This window comes from Tursiops truncatus, chromosome 16 (genome assembly GCF_011762595.2).
Source record: "Tursiops truncatus isolate mTurTru1 chromosome 16, mTurTru1.mat.Y, whole genome shotgun sequence".
In the NCBI taxonomy this organism is placed as follows: domain Eukaryota; kingdom Metazoa; phylum Chordata; class Mammalia; order Artiodactyla; family Delphinidae; genus Tursiops; species Tursiops truncatus.
In genome coordinates this window covers 43,004,766-43,017,559 of record NC_047049.1, presented here as the reverse complement: position 1 = coordinate 43,017,559, position 12,794 = coordinate 43,004,766, and the positions used below count along the sequence as shown (strand labels likewise).

At 35.1% G+C, this 12,794-nt stretch overlaps 1 long non-coding RNA gene across 1 annotated transcript in view; it reads left to right on the top strand.

The window, feature by feature from the left end:
• The window catches only part of LOC141276645 (uncharacterized), a 233,147-nt gene that overhangs the window by 144,341 nt on the left and 76,012 nt on the right, over positions 1-12,794 (top strand). The window contains exon 2 of the long non-coding RNA XR_012326526.1: positions 7,707-7,776. This is a non-coding gene — a long non-coding RNA (uncharacterized lncRNA). The remainder of the gene's footprint in view (positions 1-7,706; positions 7,777-12,794) is intronic.

Genomic DNA, 12,794 nt, shown 5'->3' with positions numbered 1-12,794 from the left:
TGTATGAGTTCTTTATATATTTTAGATATTAGCCATCAGATATATGATTAACAAATATTTTCTTCAATGCACTTAGTAGGTTGCCTGTTTACTTTGTTTGGTTTTCTTTGCTGTGCAGAAGCTTTGTAACTTGTGTCATCCCCCTGTTTATTTTTGGTTTTGTTGCGTTTGCTTTTGGTGTCAGGTTGAAAAAAATCGTTACCAAGACCTATGTCAGGAAACTTACTGCCTTTGTTTTTCTTCTAGGAGTTTTATTGTTTCAGGCCTTATGTTCCAGTCTGAGTTGAGTTGATTTTTACGCATGGTATAATATAGTGATTCAGTTTCATTCTTTTGCAAGTGGCTGTCCACTTTCCTCAACACCATTAGTTCATGAGACTGTCCTTTCCCCATTGTATATTCTTGGCTCCTTTGTCATAGATTAATTTACCATGTATGTCTGGTTTTTGTTCTGGGCTCTTTATTCTGCTCCATTGGTCTGTGTGTCTGGTTTTGTGCCAGTAACATATGGTTTGCATTACTATACAGTTGTTATAGAGTTTGAAATCAAGAAGTGTGATGCCTTCATCTTTGTTCTCTTTCTCAATTTATCTTTGGCTATTCAGGGTTTTTTGTTGTTCCATACAAATTTTAGGATTGTTTGTTCTAGTTCTGTAAAAAATGCCATTGGAATTATGATAAGGATTGCATTGAATCTATAGATTGCTTTGAGTAGTATGGACATTTTACCAATATTAATTCCTCTAATCCATGAGCACAGAATATCTTTCTATTTATTTGTATCTTCTTCAATTTCTTTTCTTAATGTTTTATAGTTTTCAATATACAGGTCTTTCACCTCCTTGGTTAAATTTATTATTCAGTATTTTATTCTTTTTGATGCAGTTGTAAATAGGTTTTTTTTTTTTCTTTTTCTTTTTTTTTTTTTGCGGTACGCGGGCCTCTCACTGTTGTGGCCTCTCCCGTTGCGGAGCACAGACTCCAGACGCGCAGGCTCAGCGGCCATGGCTCACAGGCCTAGCCGCTCCGCGGCATGTGGGATCTTCCCGGACCGGGGCACGAACTCGTGTCCCCTGCATCAGCAGGTGGACTCTCAACCACTGCGCCACCAGGGAAGCCCTCATATTCTTTTTTTGTTAGTAGTTGATACCTTTTCTTTTCAACTTGAAGTCCCTTTAACATTTCTTTTAATGCTGGTTTAGTGGTGATGGGTTCCTTTAGTTTTTGCTTCTCTGGAGATCTCTTTATCTCTCCTTCAATTCTGAATAACTTTGATGGATAGAGTATTCTTGGTTGGCAGTTTTTTCTTTCAGCAGTTTGAATGTATCATTATACTCCCTTTTGTTTTGCAACGTTTCTGCTGTGAAACCTGCTGACAGTCTCATGGAATTTCCCTTATATGTATCAGATTGTTTACCTCTTGCTGCTTTTAAGATTCTCTCCTGTCTTTAACTTTTGACATTTTAATTATAATGTGTCTTGGTGTGTGCCTCTTTGGGTTTATCTTGTTTGGAACTCTCTGTGCTTCCTGGTTCTGGATGTTTACTTCCTTCCCTAGGGTGAGGGAAGTTTTCAGCTATTATTTCTTCAAATAAGTTTTTTGCCTCCCTGTCTCTCTCTTTTCCTCCTGGGAGCTCTATAAATTGAATGTTAGTCAATTTGGTTGTGTCCCATAAGACCATTAAGCTATCTTCACTTTTTTTCATTCTTTTTTCTATTTGCTTCCCATTGGGTGAGTTCCATTTCCTGGTTTTTATGTTCACTGATCCATTCTTTTGCATCATCCAGTGTGTTGTTGAAATCCTCTAGTATATTTTTCAGTTCAGTTAGTATATTCTGCAGCTCTGTGATTTCTATTTGGTTATTTCTTGTATTTTTCATCTCTTTGCTGATGTTCTCATTGTTTTCATCCGTTCTTCTCCCCAGTTTGGTTAGCCTTTTTAATGACTGTTACTTTGAACTCTTTATCAGGTAAAATACTTATCTCCATTTTATTAAAGTGCTTTTTTTTTTTTCCTGAGGCTTTATCTTATTCTTTCGTTTGGAACATGTTCATTTATTTCTTCATTTTGCTCGACTCATTTTGTGTTGGTTTCTCTGCAGTAGGTGAAACTACCACCTCTTTCAGTCTTGAAGGAGTGGCCTTTTGTAGGAGATGAAACTTGTTGCTCAACCCTGCCCTAGCTCTTGGTTATCTCTCAATACTCTGTGCTTGTCCAAGCAGTCTATTATATTTTTAATAGCTCCCAGTAGTTAAGTATGTGCCAAGACCCGTTAGTGTTCCAATGAGAGGGTCTCAGAACCTAAGTTCAGGCTGACTAGATATCAGACCCTCAGATAGCAGCTTTTAAAAGTATACAAATATATACAGTCCTGTGGGGCTGCAAGCATAAGCCCCACTGGCCACCAAAGACTGACAATCTGGAGGTGTCCCCTTGGTGGAAGTTGTAAAAAATGGAGCTTCAGATGAATGTATAAGCTGTCTTCTGGGAGATACCACTGAGCTTGAGCAAGGCAGAGGGAGAGCACCAAGATGGAGTCCACAGCCTATGCTCCTTGAGAGCAGCTCCATAGGCCACTAGATGTATGCTACCCTGAAGGCTGAAGCTCCAGGATAAGCAAAGAGCCCTCCTTCACAGAAAGACTTGGTAAATGTGCCCAGTCTGATGTCTGTACAGTGCCTTAGGTGTTAGCCTGCCAAGAACTGTCTCTCTGATTGTCATAGTCCTATGGGATCCAGGAATGCAATCCTCCCTGGCTACCAGAACCAGGTGATCAAGGAGTGTTCTCTGAGCAGCAGCCACAAAACCTGGGGCACCATACATAAAAACCAGGGTGCCAGACACATGTGCAAATCTCTCCTCTGAAGGACCCTGGAGCTCTGGAGTGCAGAAGAGGGAGAATGCAAAGGTAGCACCTGCCTCTGAGGTCTGTGGAAAGGATTATAGCCAGCCCCTAAGTGTATGTTTAATTAGAAGCCTGCCCTCAGGCCACAGCCATGATAACTAGCTAATAGGTCTCCTTTACAGAAAGACCAGTCTCCTGGCTCTGTTGCCTCTTGCTCTACCCTAGGTGTGGTAGCTGTGTAAGAACTCTTTCTCCATTGATTACAGCCTATGAGACCCACAAGCATAAACCCCATGGCCATCCGACACAGGTTATGTGGAGGTGTCCCCTGGCAGCAGCCATAATAATTGGGGTGCCAAGCAAGTGTATAACCTCCTTCCTGTGTAACTGTATTTGTCACAGTCCCATAGGACCACAAACACAAGTTCCCCTGGCCTCCAGAGTCAGGTATTCAAGAGGTATCCCCTGGGCAGCAGATATAAAAATTGGGGCACCAGATGTGTGTAAACCCTTCCTTCTGGGAGATACTGTCACTTTAAGAGCACGGCAAAAGGAAAACACAAAGACAGCACCCACCAGTCTCTGTCCCCAATGAGTGTTCCAGCAAGCTCCTAGATGTCTGTGCTAAATTAGATGCCTGGTCCTCCAGCTGACACTTTAAAGGTGAGCTTCCTTCACTTTGAGTGTGGGTGATATCAGCTGCCTCTGAGCTGGGCCCTGGTGTGGTGAGTCTGATTATGCAGGTGCTTTAAGAGCCATTTGTCAGATTACTACAGCCTTGTGGGTCTCAGGATGGGAGCCCTGTTGGTTTTCAAATTTAGGTATTTTGGGAGCTTGTCTCTCAGGTGCAGTCTTAGAAGTTGAGGTGCCCAATGTGGAACTCAAACCCTTCACTCCTCGTGGAGAAACTCAGGGTTTTGAGTTCTCTCCCGATTGCAGGTCACATTATCAGGGGTGGGATTTCTGGAGGGATTGTGTCCCAGCCTCTCCTAGCTGCTTCAGTGTGGTTTTCTTCTAATTTGCCTTGTGTAATCATCACTCAATCAGTCACTAGGTCCTTTTAAGAGGAAACTGTTCCATATGTAGCTGTAGACTAACTGTATTCCATGGGACGAAGTGAGTTCAGGATCAACCTATATTGCCATGTGGAACTGTTCTCGACTACCATCAGTGGGAACAATTTATATGCAAAAAATCATGAGTACTCTTTCAAAAACTTTATGTTTCTTTTCACTAAAGCAAAATATTTTATTCTCAAGTATATTTGGGCCTGAATTTAAATGTTTAGCTTCTAGCTATTAACATCATTTGCCTTTCTTTCTGAGGTTTCATTACCTTTTAATGAAGCAAAATGGATTATTTAGATTGTCTTATATTTAAAAATGCAAATGGATGAGAAAACTGGGGGAAACTTAGAAGTAAAAAATTTATGAACATAGTTACACTATTATAAGCAATTTAGATATTTCTTTAAATGCTTAGGGCCCTAACAAGACCAGCCCACTATTTTCTTTCCTGAGCTTAACACAAGCTTAACAGGTGACCTAACAAGTAACCTATATACATAAATCCAGCAGGTCTATTTAGTGTGGTTACATTTGGTGATTAAATGTAATGCCACACTTGCCTTAAAAGGAACATTGATAATCTATGCTAATTAGTTTAGTTTGTTTTGTTTAATTTTATTAAAAATGAACTTCCAGAGTTCTGAATGGTTGTTTTTTAATTTTTCTCAGCTTTGTCATTACCTTTGGGGAGAGGATTTGCTGACTTTCTAACTAAATCATTCTAGTATTCATTAGCTCATTAGTAATACATTCTTTTACTATTTTATTGTTTATCCTAGAAATTACAACCTACTTTCTTGATCTACTAATGTCTAATATAAAGTAATTATTTTATAATTTACCTCACATGGCATTCACTTTAGAGTAATGTATTTGTATTAATGCTTTCCTGCCTATGTGCTACACGTATCATGTGTTACATAGATAGGTAAGTAGGTAGATAGGTAGATAGATAGTTTGCTTTCACAAATATCATTGTTCTCTTATAAAACTAATTACCCACATGATAAGCCATTTCTCATTTTATCTTTCCTTTCTGCATCCCAGAATTGTTATGTATAGTTATTCTTTTTCTACCAAAAAACACACATTAGTATTTCCTTGAGTAAGTTATTTTAGTAACAAACTATGTATTTTTCTCTAAATGTTTTTATTATTTTTTTTTATTCTTAAAGAATATTGTTTACTGGTTATAAAAGTCTAATTTGCTTGTTATTGTCTTTCAACCCTTTAAACATGCCATCGCTTTGTCTTCTGTTTTTATCCACTCTGGTGAGAATTCAGCTATCAGCTTTACTGTTGCTCTTAAAGCCATTGTGTTCATTTTCTTTTATTCTTTCAGTAGTTTCCCTTTTCTTTAGCTTTTATCAATGTTCTATGAGTCTTCCAATATCTCTGTCTCTGATGGAAATTTATAGCAATCTGTGGGGTGTTATCCTTTATTCAGTTTCTCTTAAAAATTTTTTTCTGGGCTTCCCTGGTGGCACAGTGGTTGAGAGTCCACCTGCCGACGCAAGGGACATGGGTTCGTGCCCCGGTCTGGGAAGATCCCACATGTCGCAGAGCGGCTAGGCCCATGAGCCATGGCCGCTGAGCCTGCGCATCCAGAGCCTGTGCTCCGCAACGGGAGAGGCCACAACAGTGAGAGGAAACGCGTACCACAAAAAAAAAAAAAAAAAAAAAAAAATTTCTGTCCCATCTCTCGTCATTTTTACATACTCCAGTTTTTCTAGTATTGATTTTTTTCCAGCATATCCCATATTGGTCTTATACTCTTTTCTGTAATTTCCAATTTTTTTTTCTTTGTGATGTATCTAATGTATTTTCTTCTATCTTCTAGTTTACCTATTTCCTTTTCAGTTGTGTCTAATTTGAAGTTAAGACACATTGAGTTCTTAACTTTAGTTTTTGCATATTCAGTTGTAGAATTTCAGTAGGGTTCATCTTTTTATAGTTGCTAATTATTTCTTTTAATGTTTTTAACATGTTGGTCATATTTATTTTATAATCAGTGTCCGATCCTTTCATAAGCTATATAACCTTTTGGTCTATTTTTTAATTGACTTCTTCCTCCCCCCAACTCTTGTTTTCTTATTAGGCTGTCATATTTTGACCTATTCCAGGTTCTTTTGTCTTGGTTTCTTAACACTATACATGAAAACTGGTAGAGTTAATTTGAGGCTCTGATAAATATTGCCTTATTTTTGGTTCTGCCCTGCTTGTTGGCTAGTAGAAGGTTGTCTTGATCCATTCAGTGGTTGAATTCATTCAGATGTGGACTTCAGTTCTTTTGAAGGCTAGACTGTATCCAGGAAGATTTACATACCATATAGTCTTCTGAATTTGGCAGGAATAGGGCTTTCTATTAGCCATAATTATCTTTATTTCTTCTATGATGATTATCTACATACTGACTTTTCTCACACTGGAATTCTGCTTTCCTCAGACACAAAAATTTCAGAAAGTAAGTTGCTGCTGAACTGTGATTTTTAGCTTTAAAAAAATGTCTTTCATACACTGAAATTTAATGATAAACAGAGAAAACATAAGATTTACGCATGCAATAATAGAACAGTGTTAATATTTCTTTTTTCTCACATTGCATAATTTTTGGCTTCTACCAAAGTTGTTCCATAACCTCCATCAAATGCTTCCCCCCTTAAAATATTTTAATAACATATTTTTCTATTTCTTCATTATTTTAGGTCAACCTAAAATAACAATTATCTCTAACTTTTCAAGTTTTAAGATGAAAAAATTCTTGTTTAAAACTCACAGACATAGAGAATATACTTGTGGTTGCCAAGGGGGAGGGAGGTGAGGGAGGAATGGATTGGGAGTTTGGGATTAGTGATGCAAACTATTATATATAGAATGGATAAACAATACGGTTCTCTTGTATAGCACAGGGAACTACATTCAACATTCTGTGATAAACCATAATGGAAAAGAATATGAAAAAGAACGTATGTGTGTGTGTATATATATATATATATATATATATATATGTATATATATATATATATATATATAACTGAATCACTTTGCTGTATAGCGGAAATTAACACAATATTGTAAATCAACTATACTTCAATAAAATAAATTAAAAATTTTTTAAATTCTTGTTTAATTTTTTTCCTGTGGTTTGCCTTTGATTTTCAAAGCATGATTTAATTTTTTATCTCTAGCATTGCATGACTGTGCCTTACCTAACTTCTCTTTTGCTCTTGCATGTGTGTATCACCAGTACTCTTTTTAAACCTCCAGCTTATCAGCTGGCTTTTTCTGACATATTCAAAATGATGATATGAGTTCTTAATATTCTTTTAATCCTTTTTCAAAATAAATCTCATTTTTTCTAATTTCCATTTTCTCCTATATGGAAAAATGATTGTTTATATAATATATATGTATTATGCACTATATAACATATATAATTATGTAATCTAATATATAATATTATATGGTATATAATATATACACATATATAGTAAATAATATACTAATATGTATATTCTTCATACTAATGTAAGTATGTTAAGTTAGGAGAACAGAAAACTTTAATCAAATTGATATTTTAGTGAAGTTTTCTGGATATACCTTCTCTATACTGTTTTCTTGTTCTCTTTATTATTAAGTCACTTATTTGAAAAGTAAAAAAGAAACAAACACATGTGGATATGCATATAAGTGAAAATACTTGTAATATAATAACCAATTTTCTATGATAGTAAATTTAATTTTCTAAACAAAAAGTTTGACTAATAAAAGTATTTATATTTCTTTTTACAGTGTTGGTTACAGTAAGGCAGTCATTCCTGCACTCCCCCTTGCCAGACTTTAGATACCTCTTCATATTTTGGTAAGTCAAATTATTCACTTTCTCCTGAAAGGAATCAAAGTCTTCTAGGTGGTAGTCATGTTTTTTCCAAAATTCTCTTTTCTAAGAATGGATTGGCAAGTAGAGATTATAATAAGAACTAACATTAGCAAAAGCCTATCATGAAAGATTGGAAAAAAATAAAATTGTTGCAGGAGCGTCATGAGTTAGTTGAAGATGGCAGCTCTGTACTAGGCCCTGTGCTAGGTACTGGTATCTGGTACTCAAAAAACAGAGTCTATCTCTACATTGTCCCTATCCTCACAAAGCTTACAGTCATGGAGCAAGACACAAGTGTGACAGAAGTTTAAAATGTTAAAATAAATAAGTGTCTTTGTAAAACTTGAAGTAAATATTCTGACTCTAAATATATTTCCTATATTTAGTATGAGCACATTTAGTTTATTAATCTAAACTAATCTTATATATAATACACATGTTGTATATTCTGCTCCAGATAGTTTTAGAAATAATCATTCTAATGTCTAAAACAAGGTTTCTTAACCTTGGCACTAGTGACATTTTACATTGGGTAATTCTCTGTTGTGGGGGGCTGTCCCATGCATTGTAGATATTTAACAACATCCCTGGCTTCTACCTACTAGATGCCAGTAACATTCCCCTCATTTGTGATATCCAAACATCTCTCTAGACATTGCCAGATCTTCCTTGGGATGCAAAATTGCCCCCGTTGAGAATCATTTATCTACAGGATTTTAATAGATGGATTCGTGATATATTAAAGGTGATTATGGTCACATTTCTTTGGGGGTTCTTTTAGTCATCAGAGTAGTCTGAGAGCTGCCTATTAAGAGATCAGGGTCTAGATCTATTGCTGAAGACATAGCCTGAGGACATATCTCTTCCAGCCTCCTTGTAGGCCAGGGAATCGTTTTGATGACAGACACAGGAGGAATTGATCCCAGGATGATCACCTTAATATGGAATACACCATGATAAGGTGAAGAACTGTGAAGTGAATAAGTAGCTCTAGGTGAGAATAGTAAACATTACACTTCATGTAAGATTGTCCTATTGAAAATTATTTTCTTATCAATCATTATATCAAAATTACTTCCGAGTAATAAAATTAAAAACAATAAGTGTTCTTTAAAATGTAAGAATCAGTTAGGTCTATAAGATAAGAACAGATCTTGATAAGCTACATGGCCAATTTTGGCTCTCTGTCTGTTAAAGATATCAGCATTTCTTAGTGACTTTGATTTATATCTTTCACTTTGTTATGAAGAATCTGCCTAAAAGTTGAATCAAAGTGAATTCATGTTGCTTAGAAATATGTGAGAATTTTCTTACATTAATATTCATTTCAGTGTGTTAAATGAGCATCAACAGAGTGCTTTATAATTGCTACCTATATATTCAAAAACTACAACATGGTTCAAATTCCTTATATGAGAAAAGATTCCCAATTGTATTTTCTTTTCCTTTCTATCCTCTTTAAGTATGGGCTGAGAGCAGGTGGCACAGTCTTTTTGTTAGCATTTGTGACAAAATAAGAATTGGGAAATTTTAAGGGTTATTGAGCACCACAGGGAAATTTTCATCCTGGCACATGGGCAATTAGCATGTAGAATCATTAACTTTAATGGGGTTGTGTGGCTAATCTGGAAATTTTCACAATGTATCAGCACAAAGTTATGTAGTACAGGTGTTTAATTTCTGTTGGAACTAAAACCAGAGCTGAATTAATTAATTTTAACAAAAACTTATCAATTGCTTGCAAAGGAAGGAAGGTCTAGAAAATAAACTTTTAGGTTACATTTGGCACAGATGAAATTATTTTATTAAAAGAATGAGAAGAATCTAAACATTAAACTTTCTTAATTAATATGTTCTTAATAAAATGCAACCAATACACCTAGGTATATGCCTCAGTGAGAGCCAGAAACACAGCTTCTTAGAATGTTTAGGCCATGTTTTGTAGTTACTCTTATCCAAGAATTATTGCTGTTAAGAAAAAAAACTCTAAGTGAATGTGCGTATATCAACAGGTAAACTATTATTACATTTGGTTTCTCTAGATAGACACTTTTATTCAGTTGCCATTTTGCAATTTCTTACTTAGATACCTCACAAGTAAAAACCATTTCTGAATGCGTTGCCTATATTATCATACGATGACAATGGCCAAACTTTTGCTTTTAGAATTTTAGAGTTTATTTCACTGTTCTGTGTTTCTTAATTTTCTGGGAAAGTATATTCACAACTGATTTTCTAACAACAAGAACAACTATGTCATCACGTATTCAGTATTTTTTAAAAGGACATTTGTGGATTTTGTGATTTGTAGATTATACAACCTTCACGGGTATGGGTGATTCCAGTTGGTGGACAAAGCTCATCTGGTTATTCATTCAGATGCCTGCACTCTGAAAATTCCTCTAAATATGTATCAAGTAGGAGATAACTCCTGTAGTAGATTACTTATAGAATGTTGAACACTTACATATCCTCTTACAAATCTTACATAATCTTAAATTCTCTGAACCTCTGTTTCCTAGTCTGTAATATAGTGGTAATACTATCTAAAATAATAATAGTAGGACTTCCCTGGTGGCGCAGTGGTTAAGAATCCGCCTGCCAATGCAGGGGACAGGGGTCCATCCCTGGTCTGGGAAGATCCCACATGCCGCAGAGCAACTAAGCCCATGAGCCACAACTACTGAGCCTGTGCTCCAGAGCCCGCGAGCCACAACTACTGAAGCCCGTGAGCCTAGAGCCTGTGCTCCACAACAAGAGAAGCCACCGCAGTGAGAAGCCCACACACCGCAAAGAAGAGTAGCCCCTGCTCGCCACAACTAGAGAAAGCCCGTGTGCGGCAATGAAGACCCCACGCAGCCAAAAATAAAGTAAATAAATAAATTTTAAAAAACAAAAAAATAGTAATAGTATTCAGGATAAAGGGAGGTAAAGGATGAGCCGTGTTTGCCATTTAAACCAAATCAGTAAATGCTGTACCCTCTTATTCTTTTCCTCATACTTCAGCATAGGAATGACTGGGATGAAATAAAGGGCTGTTAAACATACGCACTTTAGTGTCCCAAACCCATAGATTTGATTTGTCAGATTAGGGCTGATGCACTTAGTCTTTGGACCATAAACTGAGAAATTTTACCTTGGAAATGAGATGTTGTTTATATTTAAAGACAAAGTAGATGACTAGCTTTGTATAGTTGCTATGTAGATGAGCAAAAGTCCAATACTTTGGCTGTTCTACTAATATCACATTAAAATGGATATTTTAAAAATTCATTTTATAAGGATCCATTGTTTTCCATAACAATCTATACTCTGCCCTTATTTTGCTATGTGAGTAATTTTTTCTTTATATCCTTGTTCCTAACATCATTTCTTCAATTAATCAAGTAAAACAAATCACCTTTGCACAGAAACTTATGTATCTCAAAGACATTTTTTCAAATTTAACTAAATATTGGAAAAGGAATAAATTATATTTCTGTACTTTTCATATATAGCAAGGTCCAAACATTTGTTTTCAAAAATATAAATAAATGAAATATTTACTTTTATGTTCTTTATAATACATTTTTGTTATTCAAAGAAACAGTTTAGGCAAAACAGTGTCTCTACTAGAAATTATTAATTAAACCCTGGAAAAAATATTTAGGTCACAGAGCAATTATGGCTCTTTATGTAATCACATACACACACACACACACACAGTGAAGACAAATAATTATCCAAAAATGTTTATGGTAACGTGTCTCCTTATTATATTTTTAAAAAACTCTTTCCACTAATTTACACTGCTCTGTCTTTGCTTTTTCACATTGCACAGATAAATCTTTTTTGTATAAAAATAAAAAATTTTATGTGCTGTCTTTGGGAATAATTTAATAGAAATATCAAGGACAATAAGTTCAATATATAAAGATATAAATAGTCTCCTAATAGCAAGATATACTGTAGAATTAATGAAATGTGTATGTCAAATTTTATTCATTTATTTAAAATTTTTTAAACACTATGCAACTCTGGATATATGAATTATGTTTTCTTTCACAAATTATTATAGAACAATTAGTAATTCGAATCATTCGTGATCCTTGGCACTAAACATCTGGTGCTATTTTTGATAGCAATATTATGCAAAACAACGCTGAACTTAGCTGAGTAGAGTACTCAAAAGTATTGTTCATATCAAGAGAGAATTAGCAAGGTTTAACACATGGTTACTTAATGGTGCTTAAAAAAATAACTTAGAAGTGTCCTTTTATTTTGAAGTAGTACTGATTGCTTTACATTTATTTCCACAGGATGAGTAATTTTATACTCTGCATATCCACACATTTAGTTTATATTGAGCGTGTATATGTGCACGCACGTGCATGCGCACAGTGCATCAGCACTTTATTTTTCATATATTACTAAAAAATAATTCAGGCCTTTGAAGCAAAATATCCTAAAAAGGAAATAAAATTATTTTTTCCCATTCACACCACAGTATTCATTAAAGTCTCAGAAAATACATGTTTTAATTAAAGTTAAATGTATCTACAAACTACATTTATGTACATTCTTGGATTGGCCTCTTACTCATAAGAAATATGTTTATCACAATCTAACTTAAAGCTAACTACTCCCTAAGTTGTTGCGTTCCTTGTTGCATGTTAATAGAGCTAATAATGGTCACTGTCCACTACTTTACAACATAAGTTTTTCTCTACTGTATGCAGTTTACTAAAGCCTAAAAAACACTTTATATTTTCACTTTCTAAAAAACATATGCAATGTCCTTTATTCCCTTCTACATTGGTTTCAGATTTTCTGAAGTAAATGTGATGCATTTAGACAAGGACAAAAATTAGATGCATATTTATCTATCCATCTATTACTTCCATTCAGAAAGGATTCTGTAGATAATCTTATAACCACTCATTTAGAGTCAAGCGTTTCTACTGGCTGAGGTTGTTCCTTAAATTTCTATTTCTCCCCTTGTAAGACAGTTAGGAGAAAGG